We start from the raw sequence: 19513 nt of genomic DNA, 5'->3' as shown, positions 1-19513 counted from the left end.
TATATATATATATATATATATATATATATATATATATATATATATATATATATATATATATATTATATATATATATATATATATATATATATATATATATATATATATCCACGTGGATTAAAAAAAACCACGTGACATGTGTTAACCAGTAAATTTCGACTAGAGCAAAAGAAGGAGCAAGAGCGAGAGTTTCGACAGGTAAGATGGGCCAAAGGACATAGGCTAGGTTGAAAGGATGTCGACGGGGAATGAGGCAGTCGAAGTCAAAGCCAAACAAAAAAAAACGAGATAATCAGTTGAGCAGAATGTGGGGGAAGTTGCAAAAGACGTGGGGCTGCATGTTTAGACGTGTGGCATATTGTAGATGGCCAACGACAATGTATCAGTTATTTCTCATTACTATTTAAGTAGATTTAATTTCTAGTTTTAGGGGTCTCATTTGTAACATTGTAGAGGGAAAACACTCAAAGTATCAAACTTTTAGAGAAAAGAGTTCATTCCTACAAAAATGTATGCTTGCGTCCACATTTACCTTCAAGTAATTTAAATTACCAAGTCTTTTTATCTGCTTTGCCATTTACAGTTTATCTTGTCTTTTGTTTCATCTATTTTAATTGCACCTTTTACAAGCATTTCATGTCTATCGTTTTCTTAATCCAAACATTTAAACAAAACATCGCATAAAATTAACACTTAGTCTAGGATTTTGTAGCTGATCCTGCAAGTAAACCTCAATAGGAGACTAGAGATCATTCACGCGAAAACACGTGCGAATAAATTGGCACACATGATGGGACCCGTTGTGTTAAGTATATGCAATTACATTGTGGTAAAATAAAATGGTAACACCACGTCCAAATCCAAATGAAGAACCGTCTTTAGGAGGAAGTACATTTGTGTCGCAAACAACGTATGTTGGTTCTGGCACTGTGTCTGCGGTTTCGACTACACATAGTGGACCTATATTAACATCACATCAGCCTGAGACTCCAAGGTCGACGATGATGGGAACATCAGGGCAATATATGCCCAGTTTCACAATGCCCATGCATCGAACCTTAGGCATGCCAACCGAATTTATGGCAAGTATACATAATAGCAGTTCGACGTTTGGTGAAAATCCATCATCTCCATTCCCACACTACCATGGGTTAGGACATTTGGCAAACCAATTCAATCGACCCTTTAATTTAGGTTTTTCATCTCGATCGATCCCAACTTTCACATCGAGCTCTGTCGCAGTCATGAGACAGCAGATGGATGAAAGTAATCACGAAATGATCCATATGCTGACTCAGCAAATGGGTACCATACTTAGACCGTTAATTCGAGATTTGACTCAGAGTTACCAACAACTGGAAATTCTAATGACCCAAATAGGAGATTTATTAGGTGCTTCCATAGCACAAGTTCGATAGACTCCCTCACCTCCACCTCGACCGGAAAACCCAGTCCAACATGAGGAGTTGTTCGACAAAAAGATTGACCAAGAACACCAGATGGTCGAACCAGTACCCAGGGTGGCCCAACGGCCTCCCGTTGTGTTAGTCAATAGAAATCAAGATATCGACCACGTGGTCAGGCAAGTTCGACAAGATGTAATGGCTAGGGAACAAAATTTAGAGGCCATTGTCGAACGAATCATAGTTTGAAATGGGGTAAACCCGAGCCTTCAAAGCCAACATATTCATCTTCATTACCAGATTTTTTTTACAAACAGAATTATCTAGGGGCTGAAAGGTTCCAAAGTTCACCAAGTTCTCCAGAGACACTGAAGAGTCCACTGTCGAACATATTGCCAAATATCAAATTGAAGTTGGTGACATAGCAAATAATGAGGACTTGAAAATGAAATATTTCCCAAGTTCCCTCACAAAGAATGCTTTCACTTGGTTTATGATGCTACATCCACAATTCGTCCATACATGGACGCAATTAGAGAGATTGTTCCATGAACAGTTCTACATGGGACAATCGAAAACAAATTTCAAAGAACTGGTCAGCGTTAAACGAAAGATTGTTGAGTCAGTTGATCAATATTTCAACAAGTTAAGACGTTTAAAAGTAATATGTTTTACTCAAGTCCCTGAGCACGAATTAGTCGAAATAGCTGCAGGCGATTTAGACTATTCATTCAGAAAAAAGTTAGATGATGCGGTGTTTCGCAAGTGTACGAACGCGTCAAAGTAATATAAAAGATTGTCGAATCCACAGAGACCAAGTGTCAATCTATCGTTATCTATTGTTATGGTGTTTATCAAAGGCAATCAAAAATAGGTGTTTTTGTAGTGTGCAATGAAAAGTAAAGTGTTGAATAAAGATTAATTAATAAAGACAGGGTCGAATATAATTCACGTAATTAATTGATAATCCAAGTACTTGCTAGTAGAGCTACTTATGGGCAGTGTTTCCTACTTTGAAAAGAACTAATTTAACAGGAACTGTCGCTTTCTCGTATTCAGAACCGAGTTGTACTCCCTAATCAAACCCTCTTATTGTCACTTATAAAAAGGCGCGTATTAAGTTAGAGTAGTAAACCTATTTTTAAGAAATATAGTATCTTGACTAAGTTGGAAAGTATTATAACCTGGATTTCTTAAACAAAAGAGGTTCTTACGAACCAGACTCTAAACTTATAAACGCGTCCGAAAATAGTTTTAAAATCTCTTTTCTTCTTAATGTTAAAATCTCTTAATGAACTAAACAAAGCGCTTTCACTGTTTTTGAAATAGTTAAAAACAATTAAATTTAAAAATACGTTGGACGGCTTTCGATCTTACCCAACGGAATTGAAGTGCGGGAAAACTTAATTTGAAAGTTAAAATAGCCCTTAAGTATTTCTATGAACAATTGTACGGATTATCGGTTCAATTATGATCCTTACATTCTAACCTTATAGATTTAGCTAGACATGGTAAAGTAAAAGTGCATTAAAATAAATAAAAGTAGTGCGAGTGCGGAAAGTAAATAAAAGTAGTGCGAGTGCAGAAAGTAAATAATTTAAAGCGAGTGCGAGGAAATAAATAATTTAAAGCGAGTGCGAGAAATAAATAAAGTAAAAGCGAGTGCGGGAAATAAATAAAATAAAAGCGAGTGCGGGAAATAAATAAAGTAAAGGCGAGTGCGGGAAATAAATAAAGTAAAGACAAGTAATAAAAACCTGCTCCAATCGGAGGGCTGAGTAAATTGCAATGCGAAAAAGAAAATGGCGGCAGGATTAACTTCCTTCCAAAGTGCTCCAAACTCGATTACAGACTCTATCACGGACTTGATTACACGATTGTGGTAACACTCCAATGCGAAGCGATTACCACTATAAAATACTGAATATATGCCTAAGTGAAACAAAGTTGCTTCTGAGTTTGCCTCTGCTCTAAGTTTAGATGATTGTAAAAGTGAATTCGCGTTTCTATTTATAGGCAAGTAAAAAGATGGAAATGACTTGGATGCCCTTCAACTTGAAAGTAGGAGGGAACCGTTTTTCCTCTTGTGGCGCCCGCCACAAGGCCATGGCGCCTGCCACAAGCACAATATGGGGCGCCTTAGTGGAAGTAGTGGGAAAACGTGGGAGTTGATGGAAGTTAAATTTGACACGTCATGGCTTGGTCTGTGGCGCCCGCCATTGGGTAGGCCATAAGAGAAAAATGCTGAATTTTAGGGTTTTAGGCTCTTTTTCGCTCCTTTTCTCGATCGGGGCTCCGATTAAAGTGAAAACCTGAAAACAAAGGAAAACATACCAATAACACAACAAAATGATAATAAAACAGCTAGAATACATGTGAAATCGGAGTCGAAAATACGTAAATTTTAGTGTGATCAAACTCTCCCACACTTAAACCTTTGCTTGTCCTCAAGCAAAACATTAAAAAGCTCATAAAAGAAAAACTGGTGTAAACGAGTGCTTCAGGTAAAAATTCTAAGTTCAAGTCGGGATGCAGTGATAGGTACTAACTGAGTGAACTAAGGGTATCATGATGACACTAATCCGCGAATACGGACATAAACTTCATTCCTATATTAACCAACCCATATTATCCCACAATACCTAGGCCTGCCTCTTCATCTCTTTTGTGTCCTTTTCATTCAGGCGCAATCACATTAAGCCCGTTATCCATACATGCTTCATAGTAGAGTGACCTATTATTGATTATGATCAGAGCTTGGGGTTTCTGGCACATAAACATGTATAAACCCTTTTATTGGACCCAACTGTAGTTGTGGGGGATCGGATCGTAATCCGCCCTACCGAGTTCAGTGTTAGATACCTCTGAACCAACTAGCAGTGGGTACTGCTTTTCTTTTTCTTTTTCTTTTTGTAGCAATTTTTTACAATTCTTTGGTTTAAATGACTTTGTGAGGGTCACCTATACCGGAGTTTCCTTTTTGCTTTTTTTTTTCTTTCTGGATCATTCTCTTATTTGCATCGGTCCCCTACGTAGAGGATGCGTAGGCCGAAGCTGACTGCTGAGATAAACTACTAAGGACTTATACGGAAATGATGATTAAGGCCATGGTATATGGGTTTTCGGGAATGATTCCTATATTTACGAAGCTTATGGTGCTAAAACAGATACTGATGTTTTGCAAAGTTCTCCCAAGTCACCGCATCCTTACTCAAAACATGTCCTTAAAACCTGAAAACTTTCGAAATAACACTATTTTCTTTTGCAAAAATTTTTGGTGGGGCTAAAGGTATGGGGAGGTAGGATTGTACTAAGGATCTACTATATTTGGTGACTCGTCAGACTCATGCATTATACTAAAAAGAAAAATAAACAACTAAAAGGAAATAAACTATCTAAAAACAGCAAAGAAAAAGCGATGAACGAGAAAAGCAATAAAGAAAAGATGATAGAGTCTCCTCCCGCACTTAAATCGAACATTGTCCCCAATGTTTAGAAATAAGATAAGGAAGAGTTACCTGGCAACCTATTGCTGACCACTAGTGCCCTCGCCATCCTGAGGTGGACGACGTGATCGGGTACGACGACGGTCTCTCTGATCCATCCTCGCCATCAGAGCATCCTGAGCGGTCCTCACCTCTCGAAGGTTACCTAAAATGGTACCCTGAGTGTTTTCTATTATAGCAATATGCTGACGGTGGTGGTGTTGCTGACGGGCTTGTGTATCTGTGATCACTTGCAGGGACTGTAGAACAGTGTCGTAGGACCTGTCTGTCCTCCGCTGTGATTCTTGCATGAAGTTCATATTATCCGTCATTTGTTGCTGGAGGGTAGAGAGTAGGTCGTCACTCCTTTGCTCTCTAGCCAGGTGGTCACGCCACATCTCCTCTGTAATATAGAAGCCAGGAGTGGTACCTGCAGAAGAATAAGATAGTGCGGTGTATGGTGGTGAAGGATGATGGGGGGACACATGTGGTACGGGAGATCTCTCTCTCCGATCATATTCATCATCGGTGTCATGTCCCGCCTCATCGGGAATGTTAGGAGGAAGAGGACCCAAAACAGGTAGAGCATCTAAATCGTAGGTCCAATTCCTCTCATCATGTATATCTATACGTCTAGTGCAAGGTAGAATAATAGATGGGATGGCTACACCATGAACCATAAGTGTATAACCTCCTTCTCTCCTTGTGCGGCACAATTTCATGTCTCTCAGAAATTTTAAGTTAATTGTGCAAGGAGGCAAGGGGTCTAGGGTAGCCATCTCATTGTTCAGGTTAAGTGCCCGAGCAATAGACGTAATCAATCCACCAAAAGAAATCGGTACCACCTTATTCAGAGTTAAAATCATATGGGCGAGCATGAACGGAACCGAATTAATTCGCCTATTTGTGAGGCTTCCTTGCAAATATAGAAGCTCTCTAGCATTAACCTTATTTGGATTCTCCCGGCCAAAAATAATGCATGCCAACAGACATCTAAAAACTCTGATGGTCGGGTTATGGATAGTGGAGGCAAGAACTCCTTCAAAAGAGTTTATGGAAGTGTTTGATAAACGCTCCCAGAAGGAAAATACCTCAACAGACCATTCGGAATCCAAAGGGGCCTCACAAATAGCACCTTCCCCATGAGGGATCCCTAACAAGTTGGCTAGTTCGTCGGTACTGAGTTGGTATTCAACAACAAACATTCTAAATTTGACAGTACCGATTGTGCTAGCAGTGTTAGGGTTAATAATATAAATTAAGGAACTCAAAAATTCGATTGTCAACCGCTCATAGGTGGGTTCTTTGTTGATAAAGAAATTATGCAAATCTAAGTTGTCTAATAAATGGAAAATGCTATGGTAGATACCTAAAGTGTAGAGACAGTTTTCGTCAACATACATTGTCGGGAGGATTTCCCGATTTTGCAACCGTTCAATAATTTTTCTTTGTCTCTCCCCCGGTTTTCCTCCTCGAAGAATGAATCCGTTAAACTCCATTTGAATGCTCTTGAAGAAGATGAAGTGGTTGGTGAAAAGGTTGGATTTTTACAAAATTCGACGGATGAAATTGAAAATGGAAAGTGGAATAATGATTTGTGTGGTGTGGTGGTTAGGAAAGTATGAGCTTTTTGTGGGTTCAAGGATGTTTTTCCAAGGTGAAAAAAATGGGTTTGGGAGGTTGTAAGTTGCAAAAATGGTGAAGAAAAGGGGTCTGCCCCGACCATTTACAGACACTGTGGCGGGCGCCACAGGTCCTATGGCGGGCGCCACAGGTCCTATGGCGGGCGCCACAAGGCAAAATATGGCTGGGCCAGATTTTGGTCCTTTGGTTTGGGCTTCTCTTGTCTTTTGGCTTTGAGGGGTCTGGATAGCATTTGTCTTGTGATACTCCTAGTTTCTTTGACTTGCATAATTTTATAAAAGTAAAAACGAAAATAAAAAAGTGAAACTGAAACAAAAACAAAAACAGAAATTAAATATAAATAAATAATTGAAAAATTAAAATGCAAATAAAATAAATATAAAAAATAGAAATACTAATGTATAATAGTAGTTTATATAATATTCAAATGCGATAATATAATATGAGTAATGCAAATACGAGAAATATATAATAGAGAAATAAAATGAAACGAAATGGTGAGATCAGGTAGTAGGGGTGTCGTCTGCCTGAGTGGATCCACGGAGCACGGCTATCTCCTGCCTGAGCTCTGAGATCTCCTGGTATAGACAATCGGCTTCAGTAGCATGGATGAGATCAGACACTCCCATCTGTAAAGTTAGGTCAGTCATCTCCTGTCTAAGCGCTGCGATCTCTCTACGACACTCAGCAATCTGGGTGCGTATGTCGGGTGTCTGCAATGAATGATTATTAGAGAAAACAGTGATTCTAGGAGATGGTGGTGTAGGCGTGTATTCAGCAACGGGTGGCGATCTCGGTGCCTCGATGGTCTCTCCCTGGCCCTCTAGAGCATAACTCCAATTCGCTGGATCATGCACACTGGTCATCATAGGGTCTGGCAGTGTGAAATAATGGATAGCCTCACTGTCGACTAGCAATCGGAACTGACATGGGTGGAAAGAGGCTCTCCTCATCAATCCTCTGGTCAAACAGAAATCGATGTCCATGGTAGTGTATCCACAGTAGGTCCGAAGATGCAACAGCTTGCGAGACAGACCTAAAGCGACAGCAATCTGTGTGATGATTCCACCAACATGGATGACTCCTTCGGTGGATCTGGAGATACCGCTGAGATTGTCTAATAAAAATTTCCCACATGCTACTGGGCGAGATTGGGATGCACAAAATAATAGGAAGATCTCCTCTTCACTCAGTAGTGCCTCTGCATCCGGTCTTCCCAGGAAGGAATGTGCTAATATCATCTGAAAGTATCTGAAGGCGGGGTTATGTATGACATGAGACAGCTGCATAGATGGATCCTGGCTTCCGCCACCTGATATATCACTCCAAAACTTCTCCACTTCCTTACCCAGGAAATATCCCATAGGTGTCTCCGGGATAGCATCAGGAGTAGTCTGGAAACCCAATAAGTCGCCGAACTCTTTCTGGCTGAAGGAGTACTCAACCCCGAAAAGCCTGAAAGCAGCATACCCATCTGGTCCAGAGTATGGGTCATAGTCGAATGAACTCAGGAATTCCAAAGTCAGGTTCCTATATGTGTTACTCAAATCATCAGCAAACTCGTCCCAGTGAAGCTGGTGGCTAAGGAATCGGATACTAGGCTCGATACCCAGTGCCTCCATACAGTGTTGGTCAGGATAACGTGTGGGTGCCATAGGGCGTTGATACAAAGCGATGTAACGCTCCCTCTGAGCATTATCTCTATAGGCCACATGCATGTCATCAAAATCCTGCATCCTGGTAAAAGTTAAGAAAATGATCCTGAAAATACAAACCATTCAAATCTTAGTCTTAATGCAAAATATGATAAAATAAAATAAAAATAAAAATAAATGAGAAAAAGTAAAATGAAAGAAAAACCATGGGTTGCCTCTCACGTAGCGCTTGTTTAAGGTCAATAGCTTGACGATTAGAATTTATACACCTGTAGTGGTAGGAATTGGTGGATCAATCAGGGTGTGGCTCGAGTAGCATGCTGGAATGTCTCCTCCTTCGTAAAGCTTCAGTCTTTGTCCATTTACAATGAATGGACTACAGGTATCGTTCTTGATTTCTACGGCTCCGGATCTCAAAATCTTGGATACTTCGAAAGGACCAGTCCATCTTGAACGTAGCTTTCCAGGGAAGAGTCGCAACCTAGTGTTGAAAAGGAGAACAAAATCGCCTATATTGAAGTTTTTCTTTACTATTCTTTTGTCGTGATAGGCTTTTGTCCTCTCTTTATATATTTTTGCATTTTCCTAGGCAGATTTCCTAAGCTCTTCTAATTTATGAATGTCTAGGGTACGCTTTTCTCCAGCGGCTAGGTAGTCTAAATTCAAAGTTTTAATGGCCCAATAGGCCTTATGCTCTAATTCGAATGGTAAGTGACAAGATTTTCCATAGACTAGTTGGTAAGGAGTAGTTCCTATAGGGGTTTTGAAAGCTTTTTTATAGGCCCATAATGCTTCTTGAAGCTTCTGAGACCAGTCTCTCCTAGAAATAGAAACAGTTTTCTCTAGGATTTGTTTTATCTCCCTATTAGATACTTCTACTTGGCCACTAGTTTGTGGGTGGTACGGTGTTGTTACTCTATGCCTAACTCCATATTTTCTTAAAAGTTTGTCAAATATTCTCGATATAAAGTGTGATCCTCCATCGCTTATGACTAAACGTGGTGTTCCAAATCTAAGGAATATATAGTTTTTAAATAATTTTAATACTACCCTAGTGTCGTTTTGTGGGTGCAGCTATAGCTTCAATCCACTTAGACACATAGTCTACGGCTACTAAGATATACCTGTTTCCTAAGGATGGTGGAAAAGGTCCCATGAAATCTATACCCCATACGTCAAAGAGTTCTACTTCCTGAATGTTTCTTAAGGGCATTTCATCTCGTCTTGAAATGTTTCCAGTGTGTTGGCATCTATCACATTTGACAATGCAAGCATAGACATCACGCCACATGGTAGGCCAAAATAGGCCAGCTTGAAGAATCTTGGCGTATGTCTTAGAGGTGCTCGCATGTCCACCATAGGGTGCAGAATGACAATGCTCGATAATACTATTTACCTCTTCTTCTAGAATGCGACGGCGAAAAATGCCATCTTTACCCCTTTTGAAAAGGAGCGGTTCATCCCAATAGAAGTTTCTCACATCGTGGAAGAATTTCTTCTTGCGGTGGTAGTCAAGATCAGGGGGTACTATATCAGCAGCTAGGTAATTAACGAAATATGCATACCAGGGTATGTTACTTATTTCTAAGGAATTTTGGGGGTGCTCATAAGGATCTAGGTTATTATCTTCAATAGTTTTTACTCTAGCGATCAGTCTATCATAGGCGAAATCATCATTTATGGGTACTAGTTCAGGTTTTAGATGTTCTAGCCTAGAAAGGTGATCGGCTACTACATTTTCAGTGCCTTTTTTATCTCTTATGTCTAAATCAAACTCTTGTAGTAATAGAATCCATCGGAGTAACCTGGGCTTGGCATCTTTTTTACTTAATAGGTAACGAATGGCAGCATGATCGGTGTAAATAATAATTTTTGCTCCTACTAGATAAGATCTAAATTTGTCTATAGCGAAAACTACAGCGAGTAATTCTTTTTCAGTTGTTGCATAGTTAAGTTGGGCAGCATCTAGGGTTCTACTGGCATAATAAATGGCATGTAATTTTTTATCTTTCCTTTGCCCTAGAACGGCTCCAACTGCGTAATCACTAGCATCGCACATTATCTCAAAAGGTTCCGACCAATCGGGCGGTTTCATAATGGGTGCAGATACTAATGCTTGCTTTAAAAGATTAAATGCGTCATTATATTTTTCATCGAAAATGAATTCAGCATCTTTCATTAAAAGTCCGGTTAAAGGTTTGGTTATTTTGGAGAAGTCCTTAATAAAACGCCGGTAGAATCCAGCGTGTCCAAGAAAGCTTCGGACTTCTCTGATGGTTTTTGGTGGTTTTAGGTTTTCTATAACTTCTATTTTAGCTTTATCTACCTCTATACCTTTTTCGGAAACTATATGTCCTAAAACTATTCCTTCGGTTACCATGAAATGACATTTTTCCCAATTTAGCACGAGGTTCACCTCCACGCATCTCTCCAGGATTTTCTCAAGGTTAGCAAGGCAATCGTGGAAATCAAATCCGCAAACCGAGAAATCGTCCATAAACACTTCCATGATCCCATCTAGGTAATCTGCGAAGATTGACATCATGCAGCGTTGGAAAGTAGCTGGGGCATTACAGAGGCCGAATGGCATTCGTCTGTAGGCAAAAGTTCCATAAGGGCATGTAAAGGTAGTTTTTTCTTGATCTTCGGGGTGAATAGGTATTTGGAAGAATCCAGAGTATCCATCTAGATAGCAGAAGTAAGAGTGTCTGGCTAGACGCTCCAACATCTGGTCTATAAATGGTAAAGGGAAATGGTCCTTCCTAGTTGCTTTATTTCATTTTCTATAATCTATACACATCCGCCATCCTCCTTCTAAATGTTTTGCTACATGTTCGCCTTTATCGTTTTGCACGACTGTGATGCCTCCCTTTTTAGGTACTACATGCACAGGGCTCACCCACTTACTATCCGAGATCTGGTAGATTATACCTGCCTCAAGTAACTTAAGAACTTCCTTTTTAACAACATCACTCATTATAGGGTTTATTCTTCTCTGATGTTCCCTAGAGGATTTTGAATCTTCTTTGAGCGAAATCCGATGCATGCATACGGATGGGCTTATACCTTTCAGGTCAGAGATATTATATTCTAAGGCCGAGGGATATCTTCGTAAAACGTCTAAAAGTTGGTTCGTTTCCTCTTGGCTCAAGGTAGCACTAACTATAACTAGACGGTTCATCTTTTCATCGAGGAACTCATATCTCAGGTTCTTAGGCAGTTCCTTAAGTTCTAAGGTTGGTTTCTTAGGGCATGGCATAAGATCTGGGGTAAGGGATAAACATTCGTAAAGGTTATCATCGATGTAAGGTTCTTTAAAGTCATCATCTTCCTTTATGGGGGTTGATGGTAACTTAATTGTTTTTATAATTTCTTTTTGTTCTAATTCTCTAACACATTCATCAATGGTATCTAAGGCATAACACGAGTCTCCCATCACAGGTGCCATAAGAAATTTCGAAAGTATAAATTCTATTTTCTCGTCGCCTACCTCAAATGTCAACTTTCCTTTCTTGACATCTATTATGGCTCCTGCAGTCGATAAGAATGGTCTACCTAGAAGGATTGGTATATCATTGTCCTCTTTGATGTCCATGACAACAAAATCAATAGGGATAAATAACTGACCTATCCTAACAGGGACATCTTCTAAAATGCCTATCGGATATTTAACAGATCTATCGGCTAACTGAAGTGACATCTTAGTGGGTTGTAATTCTCCTAAGTTTAATCTCTCACAAACTGCTAGAGGCATTAAACTCACACTAGCTCCTAAGTCTAGAAAAGCTTTTTCGATGACATGATTACCCAAAAGGCAAGGAATGGAGAAATTTCCAGGATCTTTATCTTTCTTTGCTAATTTGTCCTCGGAAATAGCATTACATTCCAAAGGCTTCGGATCGTCAAGTCTACGTTTGTTGGTAAGGATGTCTTTAAGAAACTTTGCATAAGAAGGTATTTGGGTGATGGCTTCTGTGAAAGGGATTTCTAAACATGAAGTTTTTCTATAACTTTAATAAATTTTTCATACTGTTTATTGATCTGGGTTTGTTTGAGTCTTTGTGGATATGGTATAGGTGGTTTATATGGCGGTGGTGGTACGTAATTTTTATCTTTAGGTTCTTCTCCTTTATCTCGACCTTCCTGGTTTTTAGACTCCTCTGTTTCCTTTACTTCGTCTGGGGGTTTGGTACATTCCTTAGAAGTTTTGGGTTCACTCAATCTAGGGTTTGGTGGCTCATCATAAGCGTTCCCACTTCGTAGGGTAATGGCAATGGCTTGTCCTCTCGGATTTTGTTGAGGTTGTCCAGGGGATTGTCCTCCAGGAGTAGTCTGAGGGGCTTGGTTTAAAGCTACCTGAGAGATCTGGGTTTCAAGCATTTTGGTATGAGTAACTATTTGGTCAACCTTGGTTCCTAACTGAGTAATCAATTCGTTAACATGAATGTTTTGGTTCATGAACTCCTTGTTTTGTTGGGTTTGAGCGATGATAAAATTTTCCATAATTTTCTCAAGGCTCGACTTTGGTGGCACAGGTTGCATAGGTTGATTTGATCTAGGGGCTTGATAACTAGGTCTCGGAGGTGCATTATTTTGAATAAGGTTACTGTTTTTATAGGAGAAGTTCGGGTGATTCCTCCATCCAGGGTTATAGGTATTCGAGTATGGGTTCCCTTGGGTGTAGTTCACTTGCTCAGAGTGGGTTTCGTTTAATAGACTGCATTCTGCAGATTGGTGTCCTTTGGTTCCACATATCTCACAATCCGACGAAACTGCGGCTACAGTATTCGGGTTTATGCACATATGCTCGACCTTGAGGGCTAATGCGTCCATCTTAGCTTGCATCATGTCTATAGAGCTTAGTTCATGCACTCCTCCTTGGGCTTCCTTCTTCTCAACTGTCGCTCGTTCGGCTCCCCATGATTGATGGTTTTGAGCCATATCTTCGATGAGGGCACTAGCTTCAGGATAAGGTTTGTTCATCAGAGCACCGCCTGCGGCAGCGTCGATGGTCATCTTTGTGTTGTAATGAAGTCCATTATAGAAGGTTTGAATGATTAACCAATTTTCTAAACCATGATGTGGGCATGCTCGTAACAACTCTTTATATCTCTCCCAAGCTTTGAACAGTGATTCTCCTTGGTTTTGGGTAAATCTAGTTATATGGTTTCGTAGAACGGCGGTCTTACTCGGGGGAAAATATCTAGCAAGAAAAACTCTTCTAAGGTTATCCCAAGTCGTAATGGAATTGGGTGGAAGGGAATCTAACCATGATAGGGCTTTATCTCTGAGGGAAAAAGGGAATAATCTTAAACCTATTGCCTCAGGAGAAGCTCCATTGGTTTTAAAAGTATCTGCTAATTGAAGAAATATTTTTAAATGCTGGTTAGGGTTCTCGGTAGCGAGACCCGCGAATTGTCTCTGTTGCACTAGTTGCAACATGGATGGTTTAAGTTCAAAATTATTAGCTGGTATGGTTGGGTTTACTATACTAGAACTAGGTTCTTCGTTAGATGGTTGAGCGAAATCTTTAAGAGGTCTTTGGTTTTGATCTTCGGCCATAGCTCTCTTAATTCTATGAAAGAATAAACGTGCGCGAGCGTAACGTTCAGGTTCCGCCAAAGGATATACTAAGCTTAAACTTCCGGTGCTGCGAGTTCTTCGCATTGACCGGCTGGAAATAGCCTAAGTCTAAATGATATAACAACAGGAAAATGAAATTTGACGAAATTGGTCCCCGACAACGGCGCCAAAAACTTGATGCGGTGTTTCGCAAGTGTACGAACGTGTCAGAGTAATATAAAAGATTGTCGAATCCACAAAGACCAAGTGTCAATCTATCGTTATCTATTGTTATGGTGTTTATCAAAGGCAATCAAAAATAGGTGTTTTTGTAGTGTGCAATGAAAAGTAAAGTGTTGAATAAAGATTAATTAATAAAGACAGGGTCGAATGTAATTCACGTAATTAATTGATAATCCAAGTACTTGCTAGTAGAGCTACTTATGGGCAGTGTTTCCTACTTTGAAAAGAACTAATTTAACAGGAACTGTCGCTTTCGCGTATTCAGAACCGAGTTGTACTCCCTAATCAAACCCTCTTATTGTCACTTATAAAAAGGCGCGCATTGCGTTAGAGTAGTAAACCTATTTTTAAGAAATATAGTATCTTGACTAAGTTGGAAAGTATTATAACCTGGATTTCTTAACCAAAAGAGGTTCTTACGAACCAGACTCTAAACTTATAAACGCGTCTGAAAATAGTTTTAAAATCTCTTTTCTTCTTAATGTTAAAATCTCCTAATGAACTAAACAAAGCGCTTTCGCTGTTTTTGAAATAGTTAAAAACAATTAAATTTAAAAATACGTTGGACGACTTTCGATCTTACCCAACGGAATTGAAGTGCGGGAAAACTTAATTTGAAAGTTAAAATAGCCCTTAAGTATTTCTACGAACAATTGTACGGATTATCGGTTCAATTATGATCCTTATATTCTAACCTTATAGATTTAGCTAGACATGGTAAAGTAAAAGTGCATTAAAATAAATAAAAGTAGTGCGAGTGCGGAAAGTAAATAAAAGTAGTGCGAGTGCGGAAAGTAAATAATTTAAAGCGAGTGCGAGGAAATAAATAATTTAAAGCGAGTGCGAGAAATAAATAAAGTAAAAGCGAGTGCAGGAAATAAATAAAATAAAAGCCAGTGCGGGAAATAAATAAAGTAAAGGCGAGTGCGGAAAATAAATAAAGTAAAGACAAGTAATAAAAACCTGCTCCAATCGGAGGGCTGAGTAAATTGCAATGCGGAAAAGAAAATGGCGGCAGGATTAACTTCCTTCCAAAGTGCTCCAAACTCGATTACAGACTCTATCACGGACTTGATTACACGATTGTGGTAACACTCCAATGCGAAGCGATTACCACTATAAAATACTGAATATATGCCTAAGTGAAACAAAGTTGCTTCTGAGTTTGTCTCTGCTCTAAGTTTGGATGATTGTAAGAGTGAATTCGCGTTTCTATTTATAGGCAAGTAAAAAGATGGAAATGACTTGGATGCCCTTCAACTTGAAAATATGAGGGAACCGTTTTTCCTCTTGTGGCGCCTGCCACAAGGCCATGGCGCCCGCCACAAGCACAATATGGGGCACCTTAGTGGAAGTAGTGGGAAAACGTGGGAGTTGATGGAAGTTGCATTTGACACGTCATGGCTTGGTCTGTGGCGCCCGCCATTGGGTAGGCCATAAGAGCAAAATGCTGAATTTTAGGGTTTTAGGCTCTTTTTCGCTCCTTTTCTCGATCGGGACTTCGATTAAAGTGAAAACCTGAAAACAAAGGAAAACATGCCAATAACACAACAAAATGATAATAAAACAGCTAGAATGCATGTGAAATCGGAGTCGAAAATACGTAAATTTTAGTGTGATCATTAGACACACAATATTTTAGGGATATGGCACAATTAGCTTATAAAGTTCAACATATCAAACGCTTGAAAGCTGAAAAGACCAAAACTGGTAGATACCATAAGAAAGAGAAAGTGTCTTATGTAGCAGTTGACGAATACTCTTCTGACAATGAAGAGTTTATCAATGAAAACGAGGTCAACGTGGTTGAGCTTAATCCAAGACCTCCTTACACGTGTAAATTATTGAAACCATCAAACGGGAAAAGTCCCGTCGTAACGGAGAAAATGGATAAATATGTTGCTAAAACTTACACTTTGGATGTGTCTAAATGTGATGAGATATTTTATTTGTTAGTTAAAGATGGTCAAATTATTATTCCTCAAGGTTTAAAAGATTCCCCATTAGAGCATAAAAATAAAAGGGGATTCTATAAGTTTCATAATTTTCTTGGTCATAAAACATCTCGATGTGTTATTTTCAGGGATTTGGCGCAGAAAGATTTGAAGGTGGGCAGACTTCAATTTGGCGAAAGGCCAAAGATACATGTAAACACAGATCCTTTGAAGGTCGAAGAAGCCTTATATTCCAAGCTTTTTGAATGCATGGTTGAGACTTCTGATGGTCTCAACGAGTCTTTGGCTGCTGAATCTTTTGAATGCATGATGGTTGAAACTATTGATGGTTTCGACAAAAAGATTGAAGACGAATTAAAGGAAGTTTATCCTCAAGTTGGAGAAGACTTGACTGATTTCAAGAGAAATGCAGAGTGAGTGGGTCTAAGGCGGTGTTATGTCCAAGGTGCAATACTGTTTTCGATGAGAAAGTCGCTGAAAAGTATGAAGCTGACAAGAAGAAGGCACTAGAAGAGGAAAAGCCCAACATCCTAAGGATTTTGTTCGACAAAAGTGGGGCACCTCGTAGAAATGAAGAGTACATAAGGTAATTCCAGCAGCCTCAACCATAGACCTTTCGTCCTCCGTCGCATATCCCACAAGAGAAGTGGGTGGAACCTGTGAGTCAAAAGGGGAGCAAAAGGCCAAAGTGGAAAGTACTTGATCTGGAGAAAGAAGCGGAGACTTCAGAGAAGAGGGTCGAACCCAGAGTTTATGTGGTTTCCCCTAACTACAAAGGGAAAAAAAACCATGACAAGAACGCAATAGAGGCGCTATCATAGAAACAAGAAAGCTGGGAAAGAGGCTTCGACTTCACAGTTGAAACCTGTCGAAACCTCTGGACAGAAAAGACAATATCCCAAAGGAATGTGGGTTGAAAAGGGGAAAATCTTGGCAAACCAGACAATGGCCATGACCATGGACTCTTCAGGAGAGAAAGGAATAGTATCAACCCAAAGTACAAAATGCACATCTCTGGTTGAGGATGAGGAGGAACCTGAATATTCTCCTCAATCGAATAAGGAAGAACCTGAGTATTCCCCCCAATATGATGAAGAATACAATTTGTCACCAGATGACGATATGTATGATGATACTAACGATGATACTTATGGTGAATATTTCGTCGTCAACTATGGCATCGTGTCAGTATTGCCTGCCGAATATGATATGGTGTCGGAAGTCTCTGAAGCAGACGAGGATTTCGCACCATATGATACTGTTGAAGACAAACTATTATGCTACTATGTTATGAACGGTGGCGTGGTGGAGGAACAAAGGCTATGTTTGAAAATCCTAGTCTAGGAATGATGTATCATTTGAAACCATTGTTCATAAGGGCAAAGGTCGACGGAGTAGTAGTGAATAAAGTGTTTGTGGATAAAGGAGCAGTTGTCAACTTAATGCCTCATACTTTGTTTAAGAAAATGGGAAAATCTGATGCTGGAACTTAATATGCCTCATACTTAATGTTGTCAACTTAATGCCTCATACTTAATGCTGTCAACTTAATATGAAGGAAAAACCAGTAACATTCTTAGGGTTATCCAAGTCGAACTAGCCGTTGGTACAACCACATGATCGACGCTTTTCATGGTGATAAACTCTAAAGTGAATTTCAACTTGCTATTAGGACGGGAATGGATCCATGGAATAGGGGCAGTGCCATCAACCTTACACCAAAGGTTAATTATCTAGAGGAAAGATGGCATTGTTGAGAATATCAAAGCTGATCAGAGTTATTACAAGATCGACGAAGCCAAGGGTGCAAAGAAATCCTTCGACCAACATTTGGCGAATATAGCACCTTATGATGATGAATCAAGATCCTACACTTTTGTCAACGTAGGTCGTGTTTTGAATCTAGATCCTGATTATGGATTTATCTGGGATGCTGAAGAGGCAATGGAGCCTAAAGTGGTAAATCCACCGACGGGGTGGCCTGCAGCCGATGAAGATGACCATTGAGTCATAAAGTTTGGCTTGAATTTTGGCCTATTTGGTTGAGAACAAAAGAAAATCGGCACTAGAAGTTGAGAAACTACAAAATTTATCTATCAAAGCCAAAGTCGAAGAATGTGAAGATGGCCAACAAGGCCAAACAAGAGATTCAGAAAGCCGGAGGCTAGATTGAATTTATGACAATGAGCCTTTGGGGTTTGAGAAATACCCATTAAATGAGTTGCAGAGAATGCAAGAGCAAGACCCACTCGAGGAGATAGGTCTAAGAGATGGGGTCATAAAAAGACCAACTTATATAAGCACTAAAGTTAGGTCGAAGGTGAAGGCTAAACTGATAGAAGTATTGAAAGAGTACATAGATTTTTTTGCTTGGGACTATGGAGAAATGCCTGGCCTAAATCGAAGCGTAGTAGAACATCGATTGCCCATTCAGCCAAGAAAACGGTCAGTAAAGCAACATCCTCGACGGTTTGCTCCAAAAATCACATTGAAGATTAAGCAGGAGATCGAGAGACTGCTCAAGAGCCGGTTCCTCAGAGCTGCAAGGTACGTCGAATGGTTAGACAACTAATACCTGTTATAAAGAAAAATGGAACACTTAGAGTCTGTATAGATTTTAGAGACTTAAACCATGTAACTCCAAAAGATGAGTATTCGATGCATGTGCAGAAATTCTAGTCGATTAAGCCGCAAGTTTCGAATACTTTAGTATGCTTGATGGTTATTTTGGCTATAATCAGATTCTCATAGCAGAACATGATGTTCCCAAGATGGTGTTTTGATGCCCCGGAGCTTTAGGAACATACAAATATGTTGTGATATCGTTTTGTTTAAAAAACGCCGGAGTAACCTATCAAAGAGCCATGAATGCCATATTCCATGATTTTATTGAAAAATTTATGCAGGTATACATTAATGATGTTGTGATAAAGTCTTCATCTGAAAATGGTCATTTGGACCATCTTCGACGCTCATTTGAGAGGATGAAAAAATATGGATTAAAAATGAATCCATTAAAATGTGCTTTTGGTGTACATGAAGGAGACTTCTTGGGTTTTGTGATGTACAAAAAAGGCATTGAGATCAACCAAAACAAAACAAAAGCAATTTTGGATCTCAAGCCTCCTTCGACAAAGAAGCAGTTCCAGTCTTTGTTAGGGAAGATAAACTTCTTAAGAAGATTTATATCAAATCTAAGTGGCAAGATGAAGGTTTTCTTGCCATTGCTCAAGATCAAGAAGGAAAGTGATTTTCACTGGGAACGAGAGCAACCTGAGGCTTTCAACACCATCAAAGAGTACCTCACAAAGTCTCTCATTTTATTGCCACCTAGTATGAATAAGAATATGAGGTTATATATTGCTGCGTCGGATACAACCATAGGAAGTATGTCAACACAAGAGGATGACAATGGTGTCGAAAGATCCATCTATTACCTCAGTCGAATTTTAATAGATGCTGAAACTAGGTACAATATGATTGAAAAATTGTGTCTATGCTTATACTTCTCATGTATGAAATTAAAGCAATATATAAAACCAGTTGATGTTTATGTTTTGTCTCAT

The 19513-nt window shown here is 39.4% G+C and overlaps 1 non-coding gene across 1 annotated transcript; it reads left to right on the top strand.

Annotated features, from left to right (window-relative positions):
- The first annotated feature begins 13258 nt into the window (after window positions 1–13258).
- Window positions 13259–13365, top strand: LOC127109491 (small nucleolar RNA R71). The gene has a single exon (XR_007796769.1). It is a non-coding gene; the product is annotated as a small nucleolar RNA R71 (small nucleolar RNA).
- Window positions 13366–19513: the final 6148 nt, after the last annotated feature.

This window comes from Lathyrus oleraceus, chromosome 7, assembly GCF_024323335.1.
Source record: "Lathyrus oleraceus cultivar Zhongwan6 chromosome 7, CAAS_Psat_ZW6_1.0, whole genome shotgun sequence".
Classification (NCBI taxonomy): domain Eukaryota; kingdom Viridiplantae; phylum Streptophyta; class Magnoliopsida; order Fabales; family Fabaceae; genus Lathyrus; species Lathyrus oleraceus.
This window is presented reverse-complemented; position numbering and strand designations above follow the sequence as displayed.